The sequence below is a fragment of the Neodiprion fabricii genome, chromosome 2 (genome assembly GCF_021155785.1).
Source record: "Neodiprion fabricii isolate iyNeoFabr1 chromosome 2, iyNeoFabr1.1, whole genome shotgun sequence".
NCBI classification, from domain to species: Eukaryota; Metazoa; Arthropoda; class Insecta; order Hymenoptera; family Diprionidae; genus Neodiprion; species Neodiprion fabricii.
In genome coordinates, this window is record NC_060240.1 from 28,918,917 (window position 1) to 28,935,093 (window position 16,177).

At 42.5% G+C, this 16,177-nt stretch overlaps 1 protein-coding gene across 1 annotated transcript in view; it reads right to left on the reverse strand.

Annotated features, from left to right (window-relative positions):
• Positions 1–8,769, reverse strand: part of LOC124175674 (obscurin) — a 201,513-nt gene extending 192,744 nt beyond the window's left edge. The window contains exon 1 of the mRNA XM_046556076.1: positions 7,389–8,769. The gene's annotated coding sequence lies outside the window, so the exon portion shown is untranslated. The remainder of the gene's footprint in view (positions 1–7,388) is intronic.
• Positions 8,770–16,177: the final 7,408 nt, after the last annotated feature.

Consider the following 16,177-nt stretch of genomic DNA (forward strand, 5'->3'; position numbering starts at 1 on the left):
GCTTTTTGATCGAAATGTTATATTATACGTCGAGTTTTCTCGCAATTTAACGAAACTCAAAAGTTCTTTAAATCGGTGTGAGACTCGACTGTTTCTTTTTTTTTTTTTTTCTCATTCAATGAATGTAACTCAAAATTCTGTAGTCTAAATTTTCCCCAAAACTGTTCGAAGTTTAAAATCTCCCTATCTAAACGAAATTACAAGGCCTCGTAGAGTTCATTATACCCTCACTGTGGAAAGGTGACGGAATCAAAACTTTACGTAATAGATGTTCTAGGGATGTTGGCACGGAGTACGCAACCAGATGCTGACGGAGCATTGATTAGGATGAAGTTTCGCGACAAAGTGGGTAACAACGACCCGAATTTCTAATTAAGCTTTGAATGTAAATCAGATCGCAGAGATTTTCAAGCCCCTCTGTCGAGGAAAGAAGAAACGGGGGTTTGGCGGGGATTTGGGGGGGGGGGGGAGGGGGAGGGGGTAGGATTTTCTTGACGGGATAGAAGAGAGGGTGTCGCGTAAAAGCTAGGTCGTTAGGATAAACCTGATGAATTTACTGCCTCGCAGAACTTTAAGCGCACACAGGACATAATATGCATACATATTGCAGTATGTGTACCAGGCACAACTATATGTACATTTACCCGGTGGAATTGCTGTATAACTCGTAGAGGGAATTCCAATTAATTGATCATTGTTTCTCTATTCTCAAAAGTCAAGCACGCGTACGCTTATTTCATTGTTTCGAGAGAAATCTCAAGAGTTCGGTGTTGTAAATAATAATTATAACAGGTTTTTATTATCATTTCATTTGGTAGAATTACTGTTATTACTATTCCATATTTCAATATGGTGGATAATTTACGAAACAAGATCTTTGGAAGGAATCGATCGAACAAATTTTATTTCTATCGTAAATTAAGAAGCTCAATATTTTATACCGTGAATTTATCCATACTAAGAAATCATTGTGTAATTGATCGTGGTTAATACTTATTATTATAAGGATCGAAAATTTGGCCTTGCAATGTCGTAGGGTGAAATGTTGTTTCCAAAATCTAGAACCAAATACGTGCAGGCTTCGGAATATTGAACAGAAAAATGTCGTTGAATTTGGCACGGAATTGCCCATAGGCGTGTATAAGCGGTAGAATCGTAGAGGCACTCGTTACACAAGCAAGCTGCATGGAACATACGTTCTAATTCCCGTTTGGATATATCGCCGCGCACATTCCTGTGAAAATAGTTGCAATGAAACAAAACAGATCAAGACTGCCGCAGTGACTATATCTATGTATATACGATGTACGGCGATAATACACAGGACAGAATACGTATACATATATGTATATGAGTAACCGCATTTCCGTCTCTGTCCGGCAATTAAAGTCCCCTCGTCCTATTATTCGATCCTTGCTGCAGGTCCTGGAGCGAGAAAGAAGCCCCCCTCTTCCGCCTGTATGGAAAATAAAACGAAAGGAAAATATAAAACGAAGTAAAACGAGGAAGGGTAAAAAGTCGCGCCCCGCCTCCCGGTCTCCTCCTACTTTTTTATCGCTAACTTTTTAGAACCCTTTTTCACTCTCTAACCATCGGTTAGACGATCGTGGCAAAACGAAATGCGATCATTGCATTCCTCTCGTCTGACCTAACGAGGACAGCTACTACTGACACTACTGGCGTTTCTTCTTGTTTCGATAACCGTTTCTCAATACCGAGCCGTGTTTGCCAGTCTCTTCTTTCCGACAAGATTCGACGACCGGTTGTCAGATTTCGATCCGCTGAAGCTATTTTAACTTTGAATTCGAAACTAACGATCCCGGAAATTGTAGGCACAGAACTTATTTTCACGCGTGGTAATGTGGGCGATCATTTCGTTTTTTTCGTTTCTTTCGCGTACGTTTTTACTTTGCGGAAACATCGTACCTACTCCGAAGGAGACTTTGATTGAAACATGATCGTTTTCGCGTAACGTAAAATTGAAAAATTGTTGATTGAAACCCGTGTTGTTCTTCGGCGTACCTTTTTATCTTTTCGGATAGATATAATTTTTATATTTTCGAATTGGCCACGACAGATTTTTTACGTGGACTCGAAAGTTACAAATAATTAAACTGAAAATACACATTTTATGGGCAAAATTATCGTATCTGTAATTGTAAATGGCTAACTTCCGCTGTTATAAAAATGCGCGATAGCGTTATTAGAAATCTGATTCGTAGAATTTGTCGATGATTCATTGGCGACGAAAAAATTAATTGTGACTTAATTGCAATAACTTTAAGTTTTACGACGGCTTTGGGACAGACAAACATACTCTGAATTTCATTAAAAAATAGAACCCATCTGATATTTTACCGCGTAATGAAAATGCGCGCCTTTCTCGCCCGTTATGTTTCATTTTTTTTTTTTTTTTATACATTCGTAGTTTCTTGAAAAACTTTGTGATTCATTAATGCGGGTTTACTTTTCTTTCGATGAATACTTGTGCGATTCCTCTTGCAGATTTTATTTACATGAAACAATCCTTGAGCAGAATCCTTTGTCTTATTTTATTACTTAGCCTGGTCTATTATTATTGCAATTGCGTTGAAGCTATGAATATTTGTACAATAGATACGCATATCTGAACAGAAGATATTGGAGTCTTCAGTCGTACCGAGACCGGTTTTTACGAATGTTATAAAAATTATGTCGACCCTCGTAAAAGTTCACTGTTCATCGTCAATTTTCGATACGAATATAAAAATATCGATTCCTTACGCGCCGCACGTTGTTCTAAATTCTTTATTTTCCTCCAATAGTTACGGCTTCGCTGAAAAATAAACTCGACTGAAATTTGCGCCCGATGGGAATATAAGATTAAATCATAAATTTGAGTGCAGCTAGTTCTCTAATATTAAAGATCGTCGAATACACTTGTAAAGTATGTCAGAGTAACGAAGTTGCTGATAATTTATTAAGTTTGTTGAAACAAAGAGTAAACTCGAGCGGATGAAATTCTTTTATTGCTTTTTTTTTTTTTCTTTTACTTTCACGATCATGGTCGCATATTAGATTTTATTCAAGTTCTCCAACGAGTCTATATACACAAGGAGGGGAGGAAAATGACGAGAGTAGAACCCGCGGTGAAAAAGTCAATAATTTTACGATCGACGTGCGCGTATTGCGAATGTATAATATCGTGGAACTGCGAAGTATCTGTTATGCAAAAGAAACGCGAGATCCGCAATTCCAGGCCGGACTTACACCGGGGAAATCCGCCATTGGAATGAATAGCCGCAGAGCGAATTCCGGCCTGCTTTATGAAGTCGAGTATCGCCGTTTTCAAATCCCGAATTTTTACGAGATCAATAATAATTTATTCACTGTCATGATTCTCTCGCGGTTCAGAAGGAATGAAAACAAACCCTTCACACAGTTACGGCCGACTTTCCTTCCGCGTATCCCGTATCCGCTTATCCGCCGGAGATTTATAATTGCGATAAGCGGCTTGCTCCGCATTAACATTATCTGGATTGTACGGAGGAACGGGCCGAGTAGGAGGAGGAATTCGCGACGCGGTCGCGAAATTTGATTGACCAAACACAAACCGCGGTCTGATCTCGCTGGCCAATAACAACCGGAATTACATCAGGTTGCGGGCCTTATCAGCGTCTCGATTAGGCTGCAAACAACAGAGGACTTGCGGTTTTGCCATATTCCAGTTGGAACGTAAAGCGGAATTCGGCCTGCGACTACACAAGAGACGGAGGAATTTCAAGCTGCAATAATTATCCCCGCAAATTATTATCTCGGGTATCCAGAGCTCCGCGAATATACTGGGACACATTTCTCACATGATAGGTGGTGAAATAATTTCGGAACAAAAAGACGTTGTTCTGACAAAATATCGGATGTTATTTTATTTATTTTTCTTTACTTATTTTATTGCCATAGAAAAATAATTATTGAAAACGCACAAATGCGTCTCAATGAACATATCGGGAATTTGAAAGTAACCGCAGCTTCCGAATGTAATGTGTAATTCAGTTTAAAAGATCGGGTCCTGCAATTGCGTACGATCTTTTGCTTTTAACTTATCGATTCTTTTACCTCGGTATACCTGCGTCACAATCATGCATTCCTTTTATTTTTTTTTTTAAATAATCGATCGTTGCAAAGAACAAAAAAAAAACTCCAAAGGATTATACGCCTCTTTTACACTAAAATGCTTTTTGGGGCTGACAACTTTATTCCTCTGTACACGCTGTAATTGATGTGAAAGGGAAATTGCGGGGAAATATTGAACGGGAAAATTTCGAGGGGTGTAATCGCTACTTGCCACTCGTCGGGGAACCAGTTACGCGCTCTTCACCACCAGCGGCATTTATTACCTCCATTTTTACCTAAAAGTTGACGTGCAGACAGTGGCACGTTAAAGGACCCAGCATGGCAGTGTCAATTGCTAATTGTGCAGTTCGAGTTTAAAGTAATTTTTCACTTCGAAAATCGCACAAAGTACACAACTCGCTGTATAGGTATAATGGAACTGTGAAGAAACAAATGATATTTGTTCGTTTGATGCGGATAGGACGGGATATCACCATTTTGCAACAAACCAAATGACGAATTCGATATCTTATTATTATTTCAAATGCAAGGGCGCTGATCGAAAACTAAATGGTAATTTCTACTTTTGGCATGATGCGTTCATTCGCTGCCGTCATTGCGTATTTTAACCCACGAATCAACGCTATTGTTTTACGGTTTATGTGCACCACGTATATGCGCTATACTCGAATGTGAAATTTTGCCAGGAGCAGGCTTCTGAAATACAGAGCAAATTTTCAACCACCCTCGCATTGCGGAGGGTAATATTTTACAATTAAATTCAAACTTGTTTTTGTTCTATCTTCTCGCTCTCTCTCTTCTCTTTAACGCACCTCGGGTTGTACATTAAATAACCATAAACCAACAAGGCTGCGCAGTCTTTTATTACCTTTTTTCCATCATTAAAACGGCATGATTTTTTTTTCCTTTCTAAATACCCTCTCAAGCAGTCCATTAGAGTGATTCAAAAAATACCGAGCTTTTTACCTTGAAACTCATTGCTAAATAACTAAATCCGGTGATAGCTATTCTCGGTATATACATTTCAGGTGAATGCAGTAATTAACAAAAATGATACAAATTTGGTGTGACAAGAATAAATAAAACATAATAAAATAATAATAAAAGGAAAACACAAATAATAAAATTTGGCAATCAAATTGGTAAGTATGTAAATAAAAGCGTATAATGTAACATTGTATAAATGTAAAAACCAGACACATAAATGTAAGATTCTGACGCAAAGGACAGAAAAAAAGCGAAAACACTCGAAATTCAACCAGTAACACATGCATATTTCAATCACATAATTATACAATGCAGACAGCGTTCAATTCGATTCTGATAACTATAGTAGTAGTAGTAGTAGTAGTAGTAGTGAAGTATAGTGACATGCCGAGGTCTAAGGTCCCCATGTGGGTTAAATTTTTAATTAAGGTGTAAAATAAATTACAAGCCAAAGTCAAAGGGATTCTTTCGAACGTAAATTCATCATTCCAACAGCCTTGTTTTATCGTGGATATACATATTCAACATGTACGGTCTGTAGCGTTGGGGTTAGAATAAGTTGAGGTCTCCATGTATTTATCGTCCAAATCTCCGAGCTCGGATTATACACACACATAGGTACGCTAAAGGGATCGAGAATCTGGAACAATGATAGCAAAGTCCAGCCATTAACGTACTTTGGAAATTGTTTTCACGAGGAAACATCGCTAATAATCAAGTGTGCCTCGCAGTATTTATTACATATTTCTACAATATCTAATGGCACTCTTTTTTCTGCCATGCTTTTCGAAATCGTCGACAACCAAATGAAATATTAAAAGTTTGGAGAACGAAGTGTTGTTGTAGTATTCTAAGTCGCGAAACCAAATCTCTGAGCTATAAAAAAACAAATTTAATCCAACTGTTTCGAACAGATGGAAAAATTATGTCGGCAGAATTGTCGACTTTGAACGTATAAATTTGAGGAAACTATTTAATGCAACGAAAAAAATTTAATGAACTTTTCAGCAAAAATATAAATAGGCACGTGAAGTAGAAAAAAAAAAAAAAAACAAAAAAACAAGACGATTTTTATTTCCCACGCTTATGATAAATAAAATCCAATTTTTTTTAGTATCGTCTCGAAATGTTCGAAATTGAAATCCCCTCTCAGACACAATATTTATGGATTCCGATACAACCTTTTTAAGCCCCGTTTGTACAGGTTTCTTGGACATGTCAGCAGGTTATCAGTTTCTTTATATTGTGATTTGATTCTTGAAAGTGAGGTAGGAAAATGTTATTCAAACGCAACGTGACCCTCTGTCTCTGATCTTCAGGGATGCTTCTAAATCCATTGCGGATGCACAAGGATGACTGTAATAGCTTGAAACACGGACACCAGAGACCTCATGCCCATTTCTACACCCAAGTACGTGGTAAATTCTGGACCGCTGTAGAAGCCGCTAAGTGCTGACCTGAAAACCGGCGTGTCCAAATTTTTCACATAAAGTGTCATCAGCCTCTGGTTTGTGTGCTCCAGGGATCGCTAGCATGAGCTTGGTGCACACGTTATGGCTGCACTCCATCACATTAAATGTGGCAAGGATCCAATAGCCGGGGAATTGATTGTGAGTTAACAAGACACTTTGGAGCGCCACGTAGGTCGCGCCGGCGGACGCTCGGCTCGGGAAGGAAGCAGTCGGCTCTTCTTAATTGAGGAAAGCTTCTAAAAGCAAATTAAGGGAGGCCAAAAAAAAGAAGGCGAAAATAAGCCCTGGTACGGCTCTGCCTAGTTATGCCGTTACGACTGACGGCAGGGGAAACCGACAAACAAACAGGGCGGAAGGGAAGGAGGATGAAGGACCCCGAGGAGGGATCAGCTTCTTATTTCGTTTCGTTTCATTCCCACGTATATTTCATTTATTTTATTTCTCCTCGTTTCGTCTCGTCTCGTTCCGTGTCGTTTCGCTTCCTTCTCAGCCATCTACCTCGCCTACCGCCCACTCCATATTCATTTCACCGCGAAATTAGCCTCCGGCAGTTCTCCACCGGGCAAACAACCCACGGCACGTTTCAGACTCAGCCACGTAACAATTCCGCCCTCTCTTCGTCGCCGGATGTTAGCTCCGCAAAAAATTTTTCACCCAACCATTACCTATACGGCCACAAATCGCACGCTGTTAACTTCGGCTTGAATCAATCCCCGTCGATAAGCGAGGACGCGTTAATCGTTCGCGATAATGTGCGAATACCGCATAACGAGCTACTAATCCATTACAGATACGCGTATAGTATTATATACTCACTCTAGCTGTCGCCGATGGGTATCCGCTGGCAGATAATATCGACGTTGAATTGCAACTAATCATAGAGATAATTCACCTCGCACTGATTCACACTCCCATCAAGCCGTCATCCCGGCGGGTTCACATATCGTCCCTTCAACACTACGTATAACCGTGCACGCGCGAAACCGCGCTCAAACACTTCGCCAACTGCTGTAACTCCACTCGTGACGAACGGAATCTCGCTATTCCGCGTACGTGGTTTGTGTCTAGTAGCTATTTCCTTGAGTTAAGATTCACTGCGGCCTCCCGCTGCGGCCATTCTTCCCGTATTCATCTGCTCGTACAAGACTTCGACCAGGACATGAAGAAGCCAGCGTTTTCGTACATAACATTTTTTCATCCGTCAGAGCGCACGCCCTTCTCATCGGATGAGTATATTACTATATACATATATGTATATATATATAGATATATATATATATAGTACATATATAGTATATATATATATATGTATATATATACACGTGTCAGTTTGTGACGGATAGTTTTAATTTGACCTAAAGGATCGCCGGCGGGTGAGGCTGACTTTTTCGAAGACTATCGTGATCGCTGTCGCCTGGCGTCATCCAAACTTTTCACTCAACACTCACCGCCTCTCTTCGAGTTCACCGTTCTTCAGCTTTTCAAACCTTATCGCGAGCCTCCTCGACCGCGCTTTGTCGCCGGGGGTTAAAGTTGAAACTCGATAACGACCTTGGATTAAAACGAGTCTCAACTGCGACTATCGCAAATTCCCGCACCTAGTGCCCCTGTCATTTTGGGTGGATCACCGGAGCTTAAGAAAACCGCACTGATTTGCCAGAAGGTCAAGTTCACCAAGATCCGGGTTGACCAGCTTGACCGCGCTCGGCGTTCGTACTCTTCAGCGATGTTCTACACTGTACTGTCGCGTAAGAAAGAAGGGGAATAACAATGATAGTAATGGGTGTAAAGATCAGCAGAAGTGGAAAGAGGTAATAGAAGTTTGGTGCCAACTTGCCTACTGCGCATTCGATTTGATTTACGAACCGTTATACCACACCACGACACTATCTCCGCAGTCATACCCTGCTCATCTCTCTACACGTACGTGCATATCTCGCACGACACGAATTTCACGCTGGTATACTATTTAGCCTTTGGTCACACGCGAACCACGAGGATCGAATAAAGATCCGGAGAACTTGACACTCGGTACTGAAACTTCCCAACTCGAACTTTGACCGTTCTTCAAGCAGCCCTCGTGACATCCATGCTCGATAGTTCTCGCCTGGCCAACCGCGGCGGGCGTTCAAACTCTCCGCGATCTCAGACCGTACCCAGCGCTTGAACCAGGTCCGCTCTGTTCCTGGTTGTCAGAAGTTTGCCAAAGGACTGCCGGGCAGAGGCGGCAAACTCTGACGCGCATACCGCTCACGCACCAGCTGCCCCACCCCCAGAGTATATAGTCACCTTTCATCCCCTACCCCTGGAACTGGGAGGCTGTCACACTGCCCGCCGGACTCGGCGAGGAACCGAGGCACCGTTGCCCCGCGACCTCGGCTTGGTCAGCCACGGGGAAACCACGATGCAGCATCGCCGACGCCTTTAATTACCAGAAATTTCCAACACTTTTTCTTCTGTCGAGAAAAAAGGTCCGACTCATGGTCCGTGAGACGGAATTTTTCACGCAAGCTCTTTCGGACTGCATCCTTGCCTCGATCATCGGCCGCATGCACGTCGAGGCGTGAGAAGGCGAACGCTGCATAGCGAGCAGCTCTAAATACGTCACCGGAATAACCTATCGAATCCATTCTACCGCTGGGTCCGTACATCGGGGCAAGGTGGCTGGTCGTGCCACAGCTCTCCATCTGTTTGTATTTCCCCTGGGAAGCGTGTATATTCATGTGCCCAGATAACGGGCATATGTGGACTTGATACAACAAACGTACATCCGAGAGTCGCATTGATACGTTTACTGCACTGGGAAAATTTACTCTACCGAGGTTATGCAGGTGGGTACAATATCCCGGCTTTAACCGACCACCGACAATTTAGCAATTACCTTTGGTCCCGAGCACGGCTCGCTCAATTACTCATTTTTCTACGCTGACCTCCGTTCTCTCTTCCATTTATCCAACGCACGGACATCGAGCAGTGACGTACCATAGTTACACGTCACAATGCCGCGAGACTTGACTCGACTTATGCCGGCACGCGGATGCTTTCACCCTCTTTTAGGATCGATCCCGTTGGCATCGGTCCGACGTTGGACCGGCGAAAAATGGAACGTCTCGACCCGCAGAACCAATCAAAACCCCGAAATTATTTCCAGCTCAAAATCGGTCTGGGAATATTTTCCATTCAATCCGATAACGCGGCTCTCTTATATCTCCGCCGAACAATCGTGTCCGGGTACTCCCAACGGTGCAGTGCCTCTCCGGTGTCCGGTGTATACGGCATATGCACATACATGTAGTGAAAGCAGAATTGAGACACGGAAAATGGAAGATTAAATTAAACCTCAAGGGGCAAACTGAATCTGAGAGTAAGCGGACTCGGGTTTTACGTCTAGACAAGAGGACGCGGTCCAATATTCAATAAATTCTCGAGATTTCGTAAACTTCAACAATCACCGCAGCTCCAAATGAGAACTGCACCGAATGGGGCTGGCGGTGGCTTCACGCCTGGTGGTTAATAGGACCGCATTGTTGGACCTTGCGGAGGGTGAATGGAGCGCTGAGGCCTCGCAGTGACTCAACTGGCGGAGCAGCGTGCCGGAATCCACACCGCTTCAACCTTAATCGTGTCTCAACCGAGTGCAGTTTTGGATCGTAAACGGTAAATGCATTGTCTGGAGACGCGCGGACTCTGCAGTTCGAGGAGAATCTGCGGCGCGTTAAGCGCCACTAGACTGCAGGGTAATTCCCCGGCTGCACAAGGCACCGCGGAAATAAAGCGGTTTCAACCAGTTACAAGTCCCGCGCTTCTGACGATGGACTCCCTCGTTTCCGACGTCAGACGAGGTCTCGCCTCTCTCCCTCTCTCTCCCTCACTGTCTGACAGGCAAGTTAATAGTTTGTTGCACTGCGATATACCGACAAACAGTAAAGCCTCTACCAGCGAGCAGCCGAGCCTCCCTTGCTGAGAAGTGCCGTAGCCCAGGCAAACAAGAAGCTGAGCTGGAAATACAAGAAGCACCCTGTATCATAACCGTCCCTCCGCATCAACTGCACCCTCCGACAATGGCGTAGAGACGACAGTGCGGATGTGCGTTGAAAGGTCCTTCGCAGTTGTCGGCCTCCTCTGAGGGTTGGAGCGGTAAGTTGTGCGGTTGTGCATTTGGCTCTCGTGCCAGCCCATTCCGAGATTGAATCTCGCAAAACTGCAGCCCCTCAGATTTCGCCCTCTGTCTCTGACTGCCACACGGTATAATTAATTCATAATGCCCAACTAATTGCGCAACCATGTCGGATAGTTGTACACCCATGCGAACACAATAGCATTTAATTTGTTCCCTAATTAAACAGACTGCATCGCGGATCCGCCGGATCTGGAGTATCTGCAAAACCAACTACACTACACTTGCACCAACCGTCACGATGGTCGGTTTTCAGAGTTCTACGGTTAACTGGGAAGATATTGCGCACTCGCTGTTTCATTCCGCGATTTGTGATACTTGGATCCTTTAACGATAATCACCGTTCTCGACAGTTCGGATATCAGTTTGACCGCGGGTGAGAGGTTGCGCTGCTGGTAAAGAGAAACGAGGTTTGAAGTCTTGCTTGGTTTTGCTCGGAAGTTTCCCGGAACTTGAGCACGCGGTTCTCACGACGTGTTGTGTCGTGGCGTGCCCCCATAATTCCCGTCGATCCCAGGGTTAACCACGAGTTTACCTATTATTATCACGCAACTGCAGCTGTCAGGCAAGCAGCCAGTGAACCGGTATCCCAGTATATCTGGCAAATGCGGGATGAGCGGCGGAAGTGAGATCTGCGAAAATTCCCCGTACAATCCAGGTTGTAAGTTTTGTCGTGTGGCGTTATGATTTATATGCCCGCATATGATATGTGCTGCCGAGATGGGGACAGAAAAATCCTCGGAAGGTCGGTATGCTGAGCAGAATGGATATAAGGGATGGAGAGGCTGAGAAAGAGGGAAAAGAGGGGAAAGCACGGGAAGCTGAGTAACTGGGGAGCCTCATTCGTGATCCTTATCGCAGCTTGGCGAAAGAACGAATTTGCGTATCGAAATTGGATTCCTATTCCCTTAGATTACAAAACTGAGTTAAGAGGCGGCTGTACTGAGTTTCACACACGTGGGAAACATCTGCGCTTCAAATTATCCGCTGAAAGATACTTCACATTTATATAACTCTCAAAGCTCTGACTTTTTCAAATTCTAATTGATTGAGAATAAAAAAATCATTTCGCTTGAGTCTTAGACTAGGCGGAACTACGAAAACCTAAGTCAATATAATCTGTCATCAGGAAAATCCAATCGTTGCCCAATAGGTCCTATCCGAACAACGGATAGTAGGGATTTCCCGTGAAAGTCATCGTCGATTCCGATTGGATGGTTATAAACATTTCTCAATTCTTTGGGACGAAATGTTGCACGTATGTGCTGCGTGGCAAGATTTCGGCAATTGATCTCTGAGCGGCCATCGTAACCACTTTGACAGATCCATCGATTGGGCTCTCATTGTCAGTCGAGAAGAGCTCCACGCCCCAGTCAATTTCCTATTCTGGTGATTCCACGTGAACGAAAAGTTTAATCACCGTTCCGTGAGGCTCCAACACTGTGCGTAACGTCGGGGACGCTGAGTTGGTTCGGTTAACTCGACTCCTCGACGGCTTGAAAACGCGGCGAGTCGCGACGTGACAAAGGCTCATGAGGAGGCCGTGAGGAATAGGAAGGAGGATAAGGAAGTCGAAAAAGGGCAGGGTGGAAGGGAGTTTGGCGCACGAGGCTCGCAGCTAACTGACTCAACCGTGCGAGAAATAAGCAATTCCCCCGATAATGGTCTCCACGTGTACCATCCACCCCTTACTTAGAAGGGACATGGTTATGCCGAAGGTGTAAGGTTCCCGCGCGAGCGGTCGAGAATAGGAACCGGGAAGAAATGCCCACTCGGTGCCTTATAATGCGATCTAGATCAACGTGCATGATCGATTTTTCATCGAAAATCTTTGCGGTTTACGCTGTAGAAGTGGGCGAATCCTCTCGCGTTTAATACAAGTGATCGGTAGGCCGAGACTGTGCTCCGAATATCGCTGGAGGTTCTGAACTGAATGGTCCACCACCTTTATCGCAATCAGCGCGACTAAATTTTTTGGCAGAGTTTGGGATACACCCCCTGATTTATACACCCTTTGACTGATCAAAGTGAACGGTGCCAGAGGCGAGAAGGTAGGGTGGGAAATTGCTCGGGGACTGGGGAAAGTGGAAGAGACGGAGCAGGCGATGATGATGGATCGAGCCCAGCGCGATTGGCAGCTCCGTTATTACCTACACGTTGAACAATAACGGGGAATCGGAATGCGATGTTGAATGAGTGCTACGCGTTAGATAGCTGTCTCGTTGACGAAATTGGGTCCAGCCACAGCCAAGGCAGTCTAGGCTTCCGATGCGAACTTAAAATCCACTTTGCCGATGGAGCTCATTAGGATGTTGGGTAACAATGCTGATTGTGGTAGACGGTGAACCGCAGTGACACTCACAGAGAATATTCTCAGCGACTGCGCGTGAATCTGTACAGGTATAGTCAATTACTCTACAATTACTGAACCGGTCCAATTAGCCTATTTTTAAAACTGATTCGTCTATCATAACCACATGTAACTGATATCTTGGACGTATGAATTTCTGAAAACATTGTATTTAAGGCGGTGGGGGGAGTGATACGAAGCTTTTGGGTGGGCGTCAAAAGTTGTAAAGATCAATATTTGGAACGGCCGATGTTTCGAAATTTCAAACATGCGAAAATAAAATAACGAAAGATGAATTCTTCGAAATTTTGATGAGTGACTACCAATCAACGACACTTTTACGTATCCAGATTTCGAACAGCCATTCCAAATATTGATCCTTCTAAGTTTTGACCCCCACCCAAGGTTTCTGGATATTCTAAGTGGAGGAGAAACAGCAACTAGACCCTAATTTTGTGGGTATCATGTTCCAAAGGGTGTTCCTTGTTTGGAGCTCTGTTTCGATTGGTAAAAATAATGTACAATAATATTTTTATGAAATTAAGGAATTTGAAATACACGCTAGAAAACGTTGTAATTACGCCTAAAAACCTCCACCTGTAAACAATACTCTATGACGATAAAAATGATCGTACGTTTTGGAATTTTTAGTGAATGTAGTATTGATATATAAAATAAAAGTGATCCGTAAGTTACTTTTTGGTACTGTAGGTCGGGGAAAAAACAAAGAAAATATAATAATCAACATTTTAGATTAGTTGATTTATATATATATATAAGATTGACTTGTGTGATATTTAGTCGATACTTCATACTCATTTAACAAGTAAATCAATTTGCGCAACTTAGTCATTGTTTAATAATTATCGCTAGTTTGCTCTACTGTATGTTCAAATCATTTTCGCATTAATTTAGAGACTTTTATGTTTATGTTATATAATTATACATTTGTATTCTCAGTGTAGGATCCTTACGTGCCGGAATTGGGGCAGTGCTCTCTGATTTTGGTTATTTCATGTGTTGTCATTAGCGAAATAGCAACAATATTTATGGACATAGACATTATAAATTGAGTAGAGATGTTTCATAGATAGATCTAAATATAAAACTATAATAAGCTAGCCTCAATTTCTTAGCATTTTTTAAGGTCTAAAACTTTTTATCTTAGAAATCAATATGAATGACTTTTTCTCGACTGATTAGACACCAAGAAATGCGGAGAAGGCATTTGAAATAGTGTAGAAACAACAGATAATAAAATACAAACAGGATACTGGAAAATTACTATATTTATTGATTTTAATACAGGTTACATTAAATGATAACAATACGATATCATGAATATCGTGTCCTGCAGAGATATTTTGCACTTGTGTGCAGCACAGAACTTAAACTATACTTCAAAGCTAAAAAAAACAACTATCTTGAATAACGTTTTTCATATTCCGCTTAGTGATGTGCATATATTGTACTTCTTTCTCCACATATTCTCGCTATCTTTCACTGTATAACTATTTATAGGCTTGTAGAAGTACTATACACTGACACTCAGACACTTGTGCTGGAATAAGAGCATATTGAATAAACTGTAATTGAAATAATGAAAAAATTTTGTAGCTATGAATTTGTCATTTTCCTTCCCGATCGCTCTGAAGAATCCATAGGGAATTTCATGTTCCTTGAGAGGAACTTTTGATCTGTTGTTCCCGGTAGGTCGACACTGTGCGCGCTGGATGCCTATAGCAAATTGACGGTGATGAAATTCATTGGAGATTTGATTTCAGCATCATATCAGACCGTCAATATTGTCAACAAGGATCTGAAGCGATTAGCCGTCACTCTTTCGAGCGGAGGATCTTTCATCTAAGAATCGATTTGTACGTTCCTTTCTAGACTAATTCAACCTCAAGAGATGCAGGACAGACATCCGAGAGAGCGTGAGACCAACCGCAGATGAATGACGATAGAAATCTATCGTTTTTTATGTGTAACTCTTTATCCTTTGCTGGCGGCGTATTTGGACTGCGCCTAATCGATTCTTTTAGCAGAATCGTATCGAAATAGCGCATCATCGAATGGCTTTCAGCATTTTTCAATACCGTCAAGTTTACACCGAAATTACAAAACGGCAAGCCAAAATTCTTATTCAGCGAAAGATCTTTTATCTGAAAACGTTTTGTAAGACCCAATGCTGAATAATTGGATACCAGGAATTGGAGCACCACCAACCACCTCCGACCACCTTCGTCCTCTTCGTCCCCTCTGCTTCGCCATGTATTCTATAACATTAATATTCATTATTATTCAAAAAACTTTTCATTTGCTCTTTCGATCTTGAATTTTCGTAGGCATAGAATCAACACGCTGTTTTAGCTAGTCGCAAGCGAAGTATCTACGTTGAGTAGAGGAGCAGAATTGTTTTTCGAAAAGTGTTCGTATGGAAAAAAATTCAGAGTCACTACCTTTCATCACGGATGAGCTAATTTTGATCCAGATGAAATGGATGCTCGTATGTGAGACAGTATTTAACGCAGTTTCCTAATTTAAAGACCTAAAAAGGTGATTCTCGGCAATTTTTTTTGTTTTTTGATGGGGTGAGAGAACGAAGCTTCTTGATACTTCCAGGGTATTTTAACACACATTTGGAAGGTACGAGCAAACATCATTATAATCCAACTGTCGCAGAATAGCAGCGTTATTAGCTGACCCGTTAACTGAATAATATATCTTCAATCAACGGCTGACCATCAAAGGGCCTAGTCGCTTGAGTCTGGAATCGGCAGGAAAGATAAAGTGCGTATTTCTTGTCTGAAATGTGAAAACTAAAATCATTATACATCAAACATTATACATGGTATTAAAGGTCGAAACCAAAGTTTGCATGTTCAAATGTCGGAGGTTCGGTAAGTGTCGTCACCCAAAATTTTTTTTTTCCTGACGTCATCGATCTAACATCAGCTAGCCGAATTTCTCAGTCTGGAAACAACCGCGCAGTAGAGCAGACGTATGAGAATCGCGCTCCGCAGATTACGAGTACCGGGTTCTCTACCTCTTGGATCCTGCGCTCCGGGTCCGCTT